This window comes from Macaca fascicularis, chromosome 14 (assembly GCF_037993035.2).
Source record: "Macaca fascicularis isolate 582-1 chromosome 14, T2T-MFA8v1.1".
Taxonomy (NCBI): domain Eukaryota; kingdom Metazoa; phylum Chordata; class Mammalia; order Primates; family Cercopithecidae; genus Macaca; species Macaca fascicularis.
Window position 1 is genome coordinate 126,326,437 of NC_088388.1, and position 15,698 is coordinate 126,342,134.

Below are 15,698 nucleotides of genomic sequence, written 5' to 3' on the forward strand. Positions count from 1 at the left end.
CTGACCTATGCTCTGTATGATAGTTTGATTTTTTGTTTATTTGTTTTATATTGTCTATCTCCCACTCTAGAATGTAAGGACCACGAGGATAAACACCTTGTCTCTTTTGTTCATTACTCTATCCTCAGCCTTTGGAGCTGTGTGGGTACCGAGTTAGCATAAAGATTACTATCTAGTGATTAGTCGCGTGAAATTAGGTGGGATGAAAAGAAAATGAAATGTTCCCCAACCTCGTCGTACCCATACTTGATAGTTCTAAATATTTACTAAAACAGACATATGCAAATCTTTTACTTAAAAAAATAAATGTTGGCTCTCCATTGCTGTCAGATTAAATTTAAACTTCTTAGCACAGCACATAAAGCGTTGTTTTAAAGAAGATACCGAGGAGCTGGTGTAGAGTGACCTAGAGGAGGGTCATGTTTTTAAGGATTAGAAGTGCAGCTATGACTGAGACAAGTCAACTTAAAAGGGACAATGAACAAATGAGAATTCCAGTATATTCATTTACGTGAGAAATACATCTATTAGATGAGCTGTTTTTGCATAGATGCATCCCTGGCACCAAAAACAGAACCTGTTTTCTTATCAGGTCATCGCCTTCCTGTAATGGAATCTATTTGAGAAGAAAATTAATTATCAGAAGGTTCCTTGATGAAGTAAGAACTGCCACAGCGAGATGTAGCTTGTTCAAATATTAATTGTATTATTACTACAGATACGAAGGGAAACTGAGTTCCCTGGAATCTAGGTCTTCCAAGTCTTCCTTATCTAAACAGTCTTTTCTTCTGTATTGGATACTGAATTTATACATAAAATTTCATGTGAAAAAAAGGATTTACTCTGAAAAATGCAATCCACTGAATTTCTTAGTTTGATGATACTACCAACAGTCTCATCATCTTCTGACGTCCTGATGAATGTTTTGGAGTAAAACACACCCTGCTCAGTGGAATGCGGTGCATGCAGAATGCAGCTGTTGGCTTTGATTCATTTCTCTGTGTGATTCTATTGCTGAAAAAAATTTTGGATTAACTTTTAAAAAATATAAGTTAATATATTTAATTAGGTCATAGTCAAAGTCTTAATCTTGGAAAGTGCCAGTCTATTTAAATGGAATTTGCATCTTGGCTCTAATCCATTACATATTTATTTCATATTATAACTTTCAGAGGTTAACGTTATCTGCCTATTTCCACATCCTCATTGTTCTCCCAGTTATTATCCTCAAAACTCTTTATCTCCCTTCTAGTTTCTCTCTCAACACAACTTACATTTAAGCGGCACTGAAATCCTCACTTTTGCTCAATACAAAGACCTTATAAGCTGGTATCTTTGCATTCTATATATTTTTTTGGCATGTGTAATGTTCCCTTCATCTTTTTATTTCTATGTTTAGAATTTAAATTCTGAAACCTGGCTGGTTGAATGTGAAGCCCAGCTTGATTACTTCCTAGATGAATGACCACAGGAATTTACTTCACCTACCTGGGCTTCAGTTCCTCATCTATGAATGGGGGCACAATTATAACTTGCTAGTTGCAGTGAAGGTTAAATGATATCATTCCATTTCTGGCATATAGTAAGCGCTCAATCATATATAGTTCTCAGCATTTTTACTAGCCTTTCAAGTCCCATATCAAATGTCACCTCCAGTGTTAGGCCTTCTCCAGGGACAGAAAAAGCAGCGTTTTGATGTCATTCTGACTTAACAGTTATATGGCTATCATTACACAGAGGCAAATGAGAGACAACGAGACAATGTGAAGGCTCAGGACTACTGCTGAGAAACAGTGAGGTAGAATTGAAGGAAAAAAAAAAAGGTCACTTTGGAATTAATCTGGATCTCCTGGGGCTTTCCTAAGAGTAATCCACCTCTGGATTTCTTTCATGCCTCTAAGCAGTCTGGCCAATGATGAAACTCAAAGGCCGGGATAAAAATGCATTATTTTATTAGAGTTTTATGTTAATATGTTGGTTAAAGAAGGATGCTGTTCCCTGAGGAAAAAGGCACACGCCAGATAGATGGGAGGAGGAAAATGTCACATGGTGCAGGAATGTATGCAAAATTAACTACAGGCACAAGTGTTAGGAATGGAGAAAATAAATAATGATAGAGGAGAAAAATGTATTTAGCTAAATATTATGCAGTTTGACTGAAGCTACATCTCCCCAGTGTAAGGACCTCTGAAGGTACCAGCATCAGCTGTGACTTTCCTTCAGTACTCAGATGTGCCTTCTAGGGTTCATAGTTGCAAATAAAACTGCTGAGAGGATAAGAAAGAGGAATTCAGCTTAGTGCATGCTACTGAAACTGTGCCTGACCCTCTGATCCTTCTCCAGCCTCGAGTATGTCAGGCAGGCATGGCCTTCTGAAGATAACTAACTATATATTAACTACATATCCCCAGCCAGTGGATGCATATTTTAATTTTGTATGAAGCCTAAAGTAAACAGAAAGAGAAATCTGTTATGAAAGGGCAATAGCTCGCTAAGCTACCTATTATAAAATAGTAAAGGAGTCGGTGATTCAGGGAGTTAGTGGAGACCACTCCAGAGACATCATCCCACTGCACTTACACATCTAAGGAAAGAGATATTTTAAAGAAAATAAAAAATAATGTAATCTTACAAACAAACCACACCAGTTGGCACATATCTTCCAAATGTACCTTCGAATTTTCAAACTCTACATATTTGCTCCTGTATTTTCCTATACTTGGAATTTCTTCGATTTTTTAAATGAGTCTCAGATGATATTTAAACTCCTCCATGAATATTTTCTGTTTTTAGCAGTCTAATATTATACTCTAATCTTTCAAATTTCTAGAATTTACTTGGCTCTCCTCACACAAATTGCAAAAAGCCTCACTAGCCCTTAAGAAATTATTTTCATTTCTCACTTGCTTTTGTATTTGTTTGAATTAACATTTCCTCCTGTATACTCTTACAGTAGTTTTCTTGTTTGAATTTGTGCTAATAGTCTATGACCATAAAAGCAGTATAGGTTTATCAGAGAACATTTGAAAGATGGAAAAAGAGTAGGAAGATAATTTTTTAAGTACCTTTTATAATCTCATTATGCAGATGGAGATAGATGTTCTTTACCGCCAAAGACACAAATAGTTGAAAGCAAATGGATGAAAAGAAGATATTCCATGCAAATAGTAAGTAAAAGAGAGCTGGGGTAACTGTTCTACTATCAAACAAAATATATTTAAGTGTCAGGTCTAAGAACTTTTTGCCTAACCCTAGATCACACAACTATTTTCCCATGTTTTCTATTTAAAGTTTGATAGTTTTAAATAAATTCAGATCTATGATTCCTTTTGAGTTATTTCATGTATAATACATAAAGTTTAGCTTGAAGATTTTATTTAGTTGGTCTCTGTTTTGACCTGAGGAGTCCAACTGTTCCGACACCATTTATTAACCAGACTAGTTTCTCCATCGAATTGGTTTTGTACCTTTGCCAAAAATCATTTGGTAGTATTTGTGTGAGTCTATTTCTGCACTGACTGTTCAGTTGTGCTATAGGAATGGTCTCTGTCAATATTGCACTATCTTAATTACTGTGACTTGCTAATATTTTGTTGAGAAATTTCAATCTAAGTACATGAGGGATAGAGTGATCTGTAGCTCTTTTTTTCTCACGCTGTTTTTGTTAGATTTTCTTATTAGGGGTGTCCTGACTTCTAAAGATGAGTGGGAAAGTGTTTTCTCCTCTTCTACTTTCTAGATATTGTGTATATTGGTATTATTTCTTCCTTAATAAAATTTGTCCCTGAAACCATATGGGTCTATATTCTCTTTAAGAAAGATCATTAAGTACAACTTCAATTTATTTAACGCATTTAATTTGTTTAATAGATCTCTTGTTTTTCTGAATCTCGATATGGATAGTGGTAGGAGGCAGGCAAATTCCTGGGCAGGTAGGGATGGTCCCTGGTGAAACTTGACTTTCAAGCCAAGGACTGTCTTAGGCCTGAAAATTGAGCTGCCGGTTCTGGGTAGAATCCATAGACCAGAGTGAGGACTCCCACTCTCATTTGGTGTGCTTCCTCCCTGTTGGTCCTTATCTTTCACCTACTTCACATATACCTATCTTTCTGTGATTGGTCACTGGCCGACTCTTCATTTGCATAGAGTCAAACGTCACTCCAGCCCCCAAATGGTTGTGGGTCAAGCCTTCACTTCTGCCTTGAATTGGTTCTTTCCACTATGGTGTCTCTTTCTGAATGGTGCTCTTTCCAAAACGGCCCGCAGACCAGTCAACACACTTCTCCTCCTTCCCAATCCACAAAAACCCTGAACTTAGCCATGCAGCCAGCACCCCTCTTTCAGGCCCTCTCTCTGCTGAGAGCCTTTTCTGTTGCTTTAATGGATACTCTGCCTTGCTCACTCTCTGGTGTTCACGTGCGTTATTCTTCTTGGTCGTGGAACAAGAACCTGGAACTTGCTGTTCTGTGGGAGCACAGGAACTGTGGCTCTCCAGCTTGCCAAGTGTGGGTGGCAGGTACAGAGCTGTAACACTCTCTCCCTCTAGCCCAACTATGGGAGTGAAGAAGCCGCTGGGTATCACTCCCTCCTGCTCCAGCGAAAGTAGGAAAGCCACAACAATAGCCTGTAAATTTTAAGGAACTAGTACATTTTATCTTCATTGTCTAATTTTGGGGTATAATTTTGTTTATAGTATCCTATCATAATCATATTACTGTATGAACGATATCTTCTCTTTTGTTCCAGTGAGGTAATGTGGGTAATATGTGCCATTTCCCTTCTGTTTTGGCCTGTCTAGAAGTTTAGTAATTTTATTTATCTTCTCAAAATACAACTTCTGGTTTCACTGATATTCTTTTATTGTTTTTCTGTTTTTAATTTTATTGATTTCTTTTCTGTTTTCCTTTTAGGTTGGTGCAAAACTGCAATTACTTTTGCACCAACCTGATATTCCAGCTTGATCTGGTTTGGATCGCATTCTAGTTTTGTAAAATGGAAGCTTAGATTATTTGTGACCTTCCTTCATTTCTAAACTAAGCATCTAATGCTATAAATTTACCTCTGAGTATTGCTTTAGCAGCATTCCAAAAATTTTTTATGTTGAATTTTTTATTTTCAGTCAATTCAAAATACATTCTCATTTCTCTTGAGACTAATTCTTTAACACATTGGACATTTAAAAGTTGTTTAACCTGTTGCTATGATCTGAATGTTTGTGCCCTCCCCAACTCCTGCCCAAATTAGTATGTTGAAAGCTAACCACTAATGTGATGCTATTAGGAGGTGAGCCCTTTGGGAGGGGATTAGGTCAAATGGTGAAGCCTTCCTGAATGTGAATAGTGCCCTTAAAAATAGGCCCAAGGAAGCACACTTACAGCTTCCACCCTGTGAGGACACAGCGACAAGACATTATCAGAAAGCAGAAAGTATGCCCTCAGCAGATACCAAATCTACAGGCGCCTTTTCTTGGATTTACCCATCTTCAGAATTGTGAGAGACACATTTCTATTGTTCATAATTCACCCAGTCTAAGGTGCTTTGTGATAGCAGCCTGAATGGACTAAGGCACCTGTCTCTATCATTACATTTAACATAAGATTTTTGTAGACATTATATAGTTGGGTCTGTGTTTTACTAATCTGAAAATCTATATATTTTCAATGGTGTATACTTGCATTTAACGTAATTATTGACAATGGTTGGATTTGGTTCTACTGTTAAGTTATGAATTTTCTCCCTACTTTTTCAGTTTTTCTTTTTCTGTTTTACTTCTGTTTCTCTTTCTTAACTTTTTTGTTTGGACATTTTTTTGTATTACATTTTAAGTCATCTTTTGTGTTATGAACTCTATCATCTCTCTCTCTCTCTCTCTCTCTCTCTCTCTCTCTGTCTACCTATCTACTTATCTATCCATTTATCCATCTTCTATCTATCTGTTTGCACTGGAGACATTCAAATCTTCACAATTTATTCATAATGTTTTATCCTTCAAATAAAGCATAGAAATGTTAAAATGAAGGCCTTCCTGCCCTTCTCCTTTTTTGTAGTTGTCATATTATTACATTTGTGTATATTGAACTATCTATCAGACAATGTTGTAATTTTTAATTTTAGCAGTATTATGTATTTTAAAGAACTTAAGAGGAAAGAAGTAATTTATTAAATTTGCCAGGTATTTATTGTTTCTGATGCCTTTCATTTATTCCTGAAGCCTTAGTTTTTTTTCCTATCATTTTCCTTTTGCATTAAGAACTTCTTTTTGCATTTTTTTAAAAGAAGTTTGCTGACTATATATTATTCTAATTTGTATTTTATCTGAAAATGCCATTATGTTACCTTCATTCATGAAGAGTTTCTTTACTGGATCTAGTATTTGAACCTGACAGTTCTTTTCCTTCAGAACTGCCTCTGGCCTTCAGGACTTCTAGTGAGAGAGATCTGCGGCAATTTGAATCATTGCTCCTTTATCTGCTATTTGTTATTTACCTCTGGGTTTTTATGAATTTTTGTTAATCTTTGATTTCTAGCAATGTGATTATAATGTGTCTGGGTTTTTTTTGTTGTTTATTTCTTTTCTTTTTCTCATTCTTCATGTATCATATTTAGGGTTTGGCATAGCTTCTTGAATTCATGAATTTGTGTCTTTCACCAAATTTGGGAAATGTTTAGCCTTTATTTTTTTTTACTTTTTTAAATACACTAATCTCTTTTCCTTCTTCTTTTGGGACTCCAATAAGATTGACACCAGACCTTTTGCTATTGTTTATGAGACCTATTGCCATAGGTCTCTGAGTCTATGTTAACTTCATTTCAATCTCCTTTATCTACAGTATTTTGATTGGATAATTTCTATTGATGTATCATTAAGTTCATCAACTTGAAGTTCAAAAGTTCCTTTGTAATTTCCATTCTTTTCCTGAACTAATGTAATTTTTAAAATTTCAGATCCTATAATTTTCTATTTGTAAAATTTACATTTCCATTTTCTTCCATCTGTAGTTTCTATTTCTGGGTTAAAAACTCATCTCTTTTCATTGATTTTTTTTTTTAAGTTTCCTTTCACTTCATAAAGCATAGTCGAAAAGTTGCATTAAAGTCTCTAAGACTTCTAGCACTTAGGGCATCTGTTGATTTTACTTTCTGTTGAGAATTGGTCACATTTTCCTGTTTCTTTGTACACCAAGAACTATTTTATTTTGTTTTTGACATTATGAATTTTGTGCGATACAGACTCTGAGTCCTGTTATAATCTGCTAGAGCAAAGGTTGGCGGATGTATTTGCACAGGGCCAGTTAGTAAATATTCTAGGTTCGTGGCCCATGCAGTCTCTGTGTAACTTCTCACCTTCACTGCTGTAAAGGCATGCATTAACAATGTGTAAATGAATGGACATGATTGTGTTCCATAAAAATTGTATATACAAAAAAAGGATAGTGGGTCAAATGACCCTGCATGCTGTAGTTTGCTACTCCCTACTGTTTTCATTCTAGTTGTTTATTTCAGCAGGCGGCCAATTCATTTAGGTTCAGCTGTAAGATCTGTTTCAGCACCTGTGGTCAGCGGTTCAAATCTCAGTTCAGGTCTCCACATTTTTGCTATGTCGGCTACAACTTATGTGGACTAGTGCACAGTATCAAGGTATTATTTTTCTCCATCTTTCTCTGCTCTATGATTCTCCTGTACTCTTCAGTCTCTAGGACTTTTCTTTCTTTTTTATGCCATGTTTTCGCTGACCAGAAAGATAGGGTTTCTATTGATGTTTTGCTGAACTACATTGACACCATTTTCTTCATAATTGGAGTCCACACCCTTGGAGTAAAATTGTGAGAAAACAAAACATAATGAAAAAAACTCACTCCTTTGTTGTTGTTGAGTTTTGACTTCACTCCAAAATCCAACTGTATTATTATTATTTTTTACACATACGAGGGTCCAGGTACTTGTATGTTACATTTTCTCTAGAGCTTTTGGTTGTAATCAGTGGGAGGGATGGACAGTAGTAGCTTCAGCCACTGAAGAAGAATCAGACTCAGACAATTCACTTTTCACGCATACATCTACTTCTCCACATAAATCAGAAACATCCTGGGGAGAGGGACCGTCTCAAATTCTTCATTGCATTTCTCTCACCTTTGAGGAGAGGGTCTTGAAATATTAGTTCTTCTGAAGTATTGGTTAATTGACAAGTTAGTTTCTCAGAAAATGTAACATACAAGTACCTGGAATGACAAGAGTTTATTGTCAGAAATAAACTCAAAAGTCATCTATTCCAAGCTATTTATTTTACAAGTGAGGTCCAGATAGGTAAAATGGCCCATGCAGATTTGCACAGTTCATGAACATGGCAGAACTGGGACTGGAGGAAGGGCCCTCTGTGTGCCATTTTTTTTATGGATAATGCTGTCTCCTCTTGCCATGCTCATGATCTAATCAGGAGAAAAACATAAAAGAATAAAAGATGAGCTTTCCTATGAAAGACCAATGAATGAAAAAGAAAACTGACTGAAAGAGTAAAAAATATTGGGCCTAGAGGCATTGCCTTTCTTGACGGGCACATAATTATAAAACTAATTTCGCTGAAAATGATAAAGCTGTATATAACACTTTTTAAAGTATATATATCAAGCAGTTTTTATTACTTTCATATACATTGTCTCATTCTTCATTATCTCTGTAAGTGCTTTTTAATCCACATTTTAAAGATAAGAAAACTGAGACATAGAGCTATTAAATAATTTGTCCAAGGTCATTCAAGTTCTTAATAATCAAACCAAGACATTTTTAGACACTATCTTTACTATACTTGTCCTCAATCTTGGCTGTATATTAGGATCACTTTGAGAGCTTTTAAAAATGTTGATGCTTAAACCACAATTAAATCAGAATCTTTTGGGGTGTGGCCCAAGCCTGTCTGTCTGTATGTATGCATATATGTTGGTATGTATGTATGTTTCCTTTTTTACCGCTCCCCAGGCGACCTCGACTTGCAGCCAAGATTGAGAAATACTATTTTATTTTCTCCCATTATATATGATACATACTGGGAAGATGTGTGATTCTTTATGGACAAAAGGCAAGGCTGTTTACATGGTAACCATGTCAATTTCTTAGAGTTGGAATTAGGAAGGGCAACTTATTACAGCTACCTACACGGTGTACCAAAATTCGTTTGGAAAAACAGGGAACAGAAGTAGGCAGCATTTAATAGAGGATAAGATTTAAGTCTGGGCTGTACTCTGGACTCTAGACCTGGCCCCACTGTTAGTATTCTTAGTCCTTTCACCTCTTTGTGACACTATTTCTTTTTTTTTTTTAATGTTTAAATTTTTCTTTTTAGTTCTGGGGTGCAAGTGCAGGATGTGCAGACTTGTTACATAGGTAAACGTGTGCCAGGGTGGTTTGCTGCACCTACTGATCCATGTCTATGCCACTATTCCTAAGTCCGAGACATAAAGAAGTTATGCGAACATTACACCTCGGTGTCCCTTAGTACCACTTTTCTAAGAATGGGTGACCATAAGTATGGCCCAGTATAACATTTTTAATTATTATTCCGATAGAATACAAACTTCAAGAGGGCAGGAAATGTGTCTGTTGTCTCTACTGCTTCTAATCTGATGCCTAGAACAGAACTCAGTTCTTAGCACATGCGTGAATGAGTGAACTTGACTTTCTTTAAAATAGCAACTATATGTTATTCATGTGTATCCCTCACAGCTCCTAGTGCAGTGTCTTGTTTATACTAAGCGTTCCTTCATTTTCTGAATCCTGAATTTGACCAAGAAAGTCAAATTTAAATTTTATTGTCGGTTTGTTTTATCAGCTCACATATTTTCTGGTTCACTGGCCCTTTCATTTGCATGGATAATTCAGAACTGACTTGGAAAAAGAACATTTTAACAGCTCAACTGTAGGAGTTTATACCTCATAAAATGCATACAATCCTCATTCTGTATTTTCCACTGAAGTTGCATCATTACTTATCTAGTCACTGGCAGAGGTTCTCAACCTGGTTGCTCTTTAAAGTCTCTGGCACCAACCCAGATAGAGTAAATAAAATTGGCTAAGGACATGGTTATATTTCAAAAGATCTTCAGGCTATAAAAATGCTCAGTCCAGATTAAGAACAACTGTGAATGTGTTACAGATATGATATTGCTTTCATATTCTTTTTCTTCTTTTTGACTAGAGTCAGGGCTATTTAATCCTTGTGTTCACATTGAACTGATTCTCCAGGAAGTTCAAGCCTCGGCTTCATTAGCAAATAACAAAGGGCACCCTTGATGTGTATTTGTAGCTTCAAACCAGTTATTCCAAGATCCAGCTGTTTGTTCTAAGCATTTGCTCAGACTCATTTCGTCAGTTAAGATCTATGATCAAATGGCTGCAGCACTGAGACCCGGACAGCATGGAGGAGAAAGTTAAGGCAGGAAGGTTCCAGGTTGTACTTTTTCCACAGAATGACAATCTCCAGAAATCGGTCAACACTTTGCTCTGCACTATTTGGAGGACAGAAAACAAAGGATCATTAGATGATAATCAAAGAATATTGAGAACAGGTAAAATAAACACTTCACTTTGCATTCTCCTTGGTTCCAGAAATACTGGGCTAGAGCCCGGGGCAGTGGCTCATCCCTGTAATGCCAGTAATTTGGGAGGCTGAGGCAGAAGAATCCCTTGATCCTAGGAATTTGAGACCAGCCTGGGCAACATAATGGGATCTTGTCTCTGTGTTCTTTTTTTTTTTAAGAAAAGATCTTCATAAATACTGGGCTGGGATGGACAAGTGAGCCCAACGGGTTGGGCAGATTCCTCAACGATCTCAGGGAAACTTTTCAACTGAGAACGGCATAAGCATTTATTCAGATGTCAGGGCGATCAAATCAGCCATTCTGGAATGTGAACTGATTACTTGTGCCTTCTGTAAATGATCCACCATGCACAACCTTAGTTCTAACAGTTGGTGTGAGCTGAGGAAGTAAAGCAGCTGGAAGTAATTTGTTCTCCTTCTTCCTTTCCCCCAGTTTAGCAAGTGTGAAAATCCAATTTCCTGAATGCTTTCAGGAAGATCTTGCCATTCCTTCTTCAGAACCATCTCCCCATCTTATCCACAAGGTTGAAGAGGCAGAAGAGGCGGCTGGCAGGTGGCTTTCCCAGTGTGAAGCCCTACAGGGGAAGGTCGGAGAGGGGATCATTCTTCTGGGGGCAATGCCCAACATCTCCCTCTGCCACTGCTTGGGATTTTAAAATCCCAGATGGCGGGTATCCATTTGTTTTAAGAGCATCTTCCTTCTGCCCCCCAAACCTCCTTCTTAGACATACACACACAGAATAAACTGCTTGACGTGACTTTCTGAAAATCTCTGTAAAGGGAAGGGCCCTTGACACGCTATTGATGGTTTTCCCGAAGTTGTCAGAGAACTCCAGCCATCTTTTTATTTTACTAAAGCCAGGCAGTCTCTGAAATCCCAAGGCCCTTGCTTCCTTCCCTCCCTGTTTCCTTCCCTCCCTCCCCCTCCTTCACCCCAGCTTCTCCCCCAGGTTTCCAGAGCTCTTGCTCTGCCTCCTGAGAAAATCTGAGAGAAGGAAACGCTTCATCAGTCCTGTGACTGGAAGTTACACTGTTACTTCCCCTAGCAGGAGCCTTATCTAATGGTGGGATAGGAGACCTGAAGGAGATAAATGTTTCCAGATAAGAACTGCAAGGCTAGAGATTCTCCCTGGGGCCCCTGAAGTCCCGATCTTGACTCTTCCTTTGTGTGGAACTGTATGGTTGCTCTGATGTGCCACTTCCTAAGGCCCCGCTCCCCACAAGGAAGCAGTTACTTGGCTAAACAACCTGACAGAAATGTCTGTATTGAGTAAGAGTAGAGTCTAGGTAAATATGTATTCTGAGGATAGAACAGTGGAATCTCTTGTTTGTGTATTTTGCTTTGTCTTGCTTTCTGTTTATGTTCAAATGTCAGTTCTTGTGTGCACGTCTGGTCAGCTGCCTCATTTCTAACTTCTTAAAGCTTACTTACACTGTTCATGCCACAGTCACTGCCACAGTGGTGAAGACTGAGGAATGGTAGACATTTTGAAAAACCGACAACTGCTTGAGAGTTATGACATTTTCTAAACTTTGTATATTCTGGTTCAAAGTGTTTTCGAATCCACTGCCAAACATTATGAGATAGTAGCCTGCCTTCCTTCTCCTGTCCCTTCCTCCCTCTTTCCCTACCTCATCTTATCTTTCCTTCTTTCTGTTAATGATGTTGTTTAATATGTAAAGAACTTTGATAAATGCTGGGGGTGGGGGCGGGGAACACATCCAGTCCTAGATTCCATGATGTTTTATAGATCTTGACTATCTTAAGCTAACCTTTTTGCAAATAAATAAAAATGCTTTGGTTTATTTCACAAAATTTCTTTGTGTATGTGGTTTTCATAGGTATGCAATATATAAATATATCTCTGTGTAAATATCTGAGTACACGTATGTATGTGCATACATGTGTTATACGTATATATGCATATGTATGCATATAGCTCTCCTATTAAAAATAATTTATTCTTATTATAGAAACTTGGGAACAATAGACAAAACAAAGAAAAAATAATCCCCTATGGCTCCACTACACACAGTTAAAATACTGATATATTTCCTTCTAGCATTCAATTTTGCTAAGTCTCTCTTTTTACTTAGTATATTTTAAGCAAAATACTTTACTTCTCAGCCCTCTTCAGTCAGATGTCAAGTCTTACACAGAAGGTTTGAGAATGGGATTGGAATCTTCTTCTGCAAGCCAGGCTGGGACGGAGACCTCCCAGGACATGAATCTCTCTATGGGCAACTCCCCTTGAGAAGAGCTGATCTTCCCCTTTTAATGATGTGGCCTATAAATATTAAACAGGAAGGGCTTGCACTTTTATCTCTCAAGCATTTTTTAATGTAGAAAGTGTGTAAAGGCACATCATTAAGATCTCAGGGGAGACATTTTAGAGCATTTTCATGCCCACCAGGTTAAAACTAAAGCTTTGAAAATCACCCCTCTCCGTGGGATGTGATTAATCTCTCTCATGCAGAGGTGCTGGGCCAAGCCTGCACCGGAGGAATTACTATATGATGGTGTGACTGATGCTAAATAGCACTGACCACTTTTTTAAGATTTGACAGGATACGGAGAATGTATTAATAATTCCCCTTTAATAAGGAATCATCTCTCTCCTTGTGAGTTGGCAGTTGTTCCTTTTTTCTCCCTCATTTTGGCTCAAGAGCATTCTTTTTAAAACCTTGAATGGGATCAGGTCACAACAGGGAGGAAATGCAGAGCCAGAGAAGTCTGCAGTGCATTTCCAGAACACTGTGGCTGCTCTGCCACCTTGCACAAATGGGATTGGCTGTTACCTCCCTATAACTTTTAGAAAGCTCTTCTTCCCTCTCAATCTTGTGTCAGTAGTGACGATAGCTCTAAATATTATGCACCAGCTTCCTGGGTTCCTCTGTTTTCAGGCTATTCTCAAAGCCTTCCTTCTTTGTTTTCCCAAACCCCTGTTCTCTAACACTGTTGCTTGCCACCTCTGAGGTCAGCTTCATGCGTATGCGGCCAGCACAGTCATACAGGGCGCTGCTCAGAAAGGCCTCACACTCAGGTTTAACGCTCTGCGAACTCAGGGTTTCACGGAGGGCATGCTTGGGCTGAGAGCTTCAGCTGAGAGCTCCCACCTCCATCTGCCTCTTGGCATCCTGGGCTGGGTGGCTGGCTTCTCTGTTTTCTGTTACCTTTTATTTGGTTCCAGTAACTGCTGGCCTTGGATCTCATTCCTTGCCCTAGCTTGACGGCCTTTGCCATCCTCTGCTGTCCAAGCTGGGTGTAGGGGAAGCCCTCTGTCAGCCTTTCTTCTGCCCCTAGCGGGGCGTTGGAGCAGGTTTGGCAGGATTGGGTTTGTACCTACACCCTGTAGTCTTTTTGGGTAAAGCAAGGTGGTGCCCATCTTTGCCCTGTGTTGGCAGTGCCATGGTGCATTTGATGACTTGTTGGGGAGCAGGGGTGGGAGAGAAGTGTCTCTCATTTACCCTGAACCCAGGGCAAAGTGACATTCCCTTGGGGGTTGCCCTTTGCCATGGGAAGTGGAGACTGCATTTTCAGTTTGCACTGGCTCTGCACATTATGTAGCTGGCCCCGACTACCTGGCATTCACTCCCTTCTCCTCTCTTAAAAGAATCATGATTTCCAGGGTCCATGCAACCATGTTCACAGCAGAATGACCTTGGCCATGGCTGCCAGATTGGGCCTGACTTATCCAAGAAACCAAGGTATTAGTCCATTTCTTTAGCCATGAGTTTGACTTCAAGAATGGAAATGTGACATAATTCCAATCACAAGGATTTGAGAGAATGTCTTTTGAAAATTTTTAGACAATTTTTTTTTTTTTTTTTTTTACTTCAGAAAAGAAAAAGGCCACTCTTTCCCTTTAGTATGGATGCTTTGGGGTTCAAATGTCATGGCTGGGCCTGATGCAGCCACAGTAACAGGAGTCAGCAGACAAAGCCATGGCTGGGAAAGGCAGAGCTGAGAGAGGCAAAGAGCCTGGCTTTGTGAGCTGCCAGCCTTACGGAGAATCACTGCACCTATCCATTGTCTGGACTAGGGACTGTCCTTTAACACCTGCTGATTTGTACCCATTTGATTTGCAGCAAAATTTACCCTAACTTACAACACCCAATCTTCCTCTTTACTTTCCACTTCTATTTTCAGTCAGCATCATTTTCCTGTTGTAAGCTCAGTCCTCAAGTAAGTTTATAGAAAGCTGCAAAAGACATACAATGCATATGTTTGTTTTCCTTTTTTAATTTTGAAATAGTTGGCAGTCTTATGACAGAAGGCTCAGAAAACACACCGGGAGATGAAAATACATGCTCTTAAAGCAAATATGTCCGTCTTTTTCCTTAGATTTCATCTTTTCTTGTTTATATATACAAATGCAAATGTAAAAATTGTTTGATGTTTCTTTTTCTATTATTTCTTTATTTTAAGAGACAGGGGGTCCCCTCCATTGTCGTTTTGGTGTTTCTGACATGACCCCTCTACCTCTATCACCTAAAAAGATACTCTGAGAAGAAAGAACACAATAACTTGTATGTCTATACATATAAGTTCTCTCTTGTTGGAGGCTGTGTATATGGGGAGGGAGTTGATTGAGAGAGCAGGTCATGCTTACATACACGGTGAGCTGTAGTTATTTCTCCCTGTTTTAAGGGAGACTCTCCCATGTCTTCTTCTCCCAATAATGTAATGTAATTGAAGGCAGAAATAATGTCTCATTCATCTTTGAAACTCTTTACTCAAGAGAGCTGAGTACATAGAAAGTGCCCTGTAAAAATGTGTTGGCTAAATGGACAAATAAATAAATGAAACAGTAAATGAATAAACACCTATTACTGCTACTGTTCTTATGATTTAATAGTTTATTTTATAAGGCCTTTTTTCCCCTCTCACTTCTATAGCTAAGTTGTAAGTCTCTAGCAAATTGTGAGTTCTTCAGGGGTTGGGAAGATTTATTAGTGTCCCTAAGTATAGGATCCAGTGTGTTACCATGCCTTTTTACTTAACAGATACTTATTGAGTGCCCACTTTATACCAGGTACTACTCTAGATTCTGAAGATAAAATGATGAACTAAATTGATAAGGTCCCTGTTTTGAAGAAAATTAGA

The 15,698-nt window shown here is 38.3% G+C and overlaps 1 long non-coding RNA gene across 5 annotated transcripts in view; it reads right to left on the reverse strand.

Moving 5' to 3' along the window:
- Nucleotides 1-15,698, reverse strand: part of LOC102128208 (uncharacterized) — a 311,614-nt gene that overhangs the window by 214,405 nt on the left and 81,511 nt on the right. The window contains exon 6 of one of the 5 annotated variants that reach the window (XR_012422817.1): nucleotides 8,292-11,166. The exons of the other annotated variants lie outside the window; for them this stretch is intronic. This is a non-coding gene — a long non-coding RNA (uncharacterized lncRNA). Of the gene's footprint in view, nucleotides 1-8,291; nucleotides 11,167-15,698 lie in introns of those variants that run through there. 5 annotated transcript variants of the gene reach the window in all.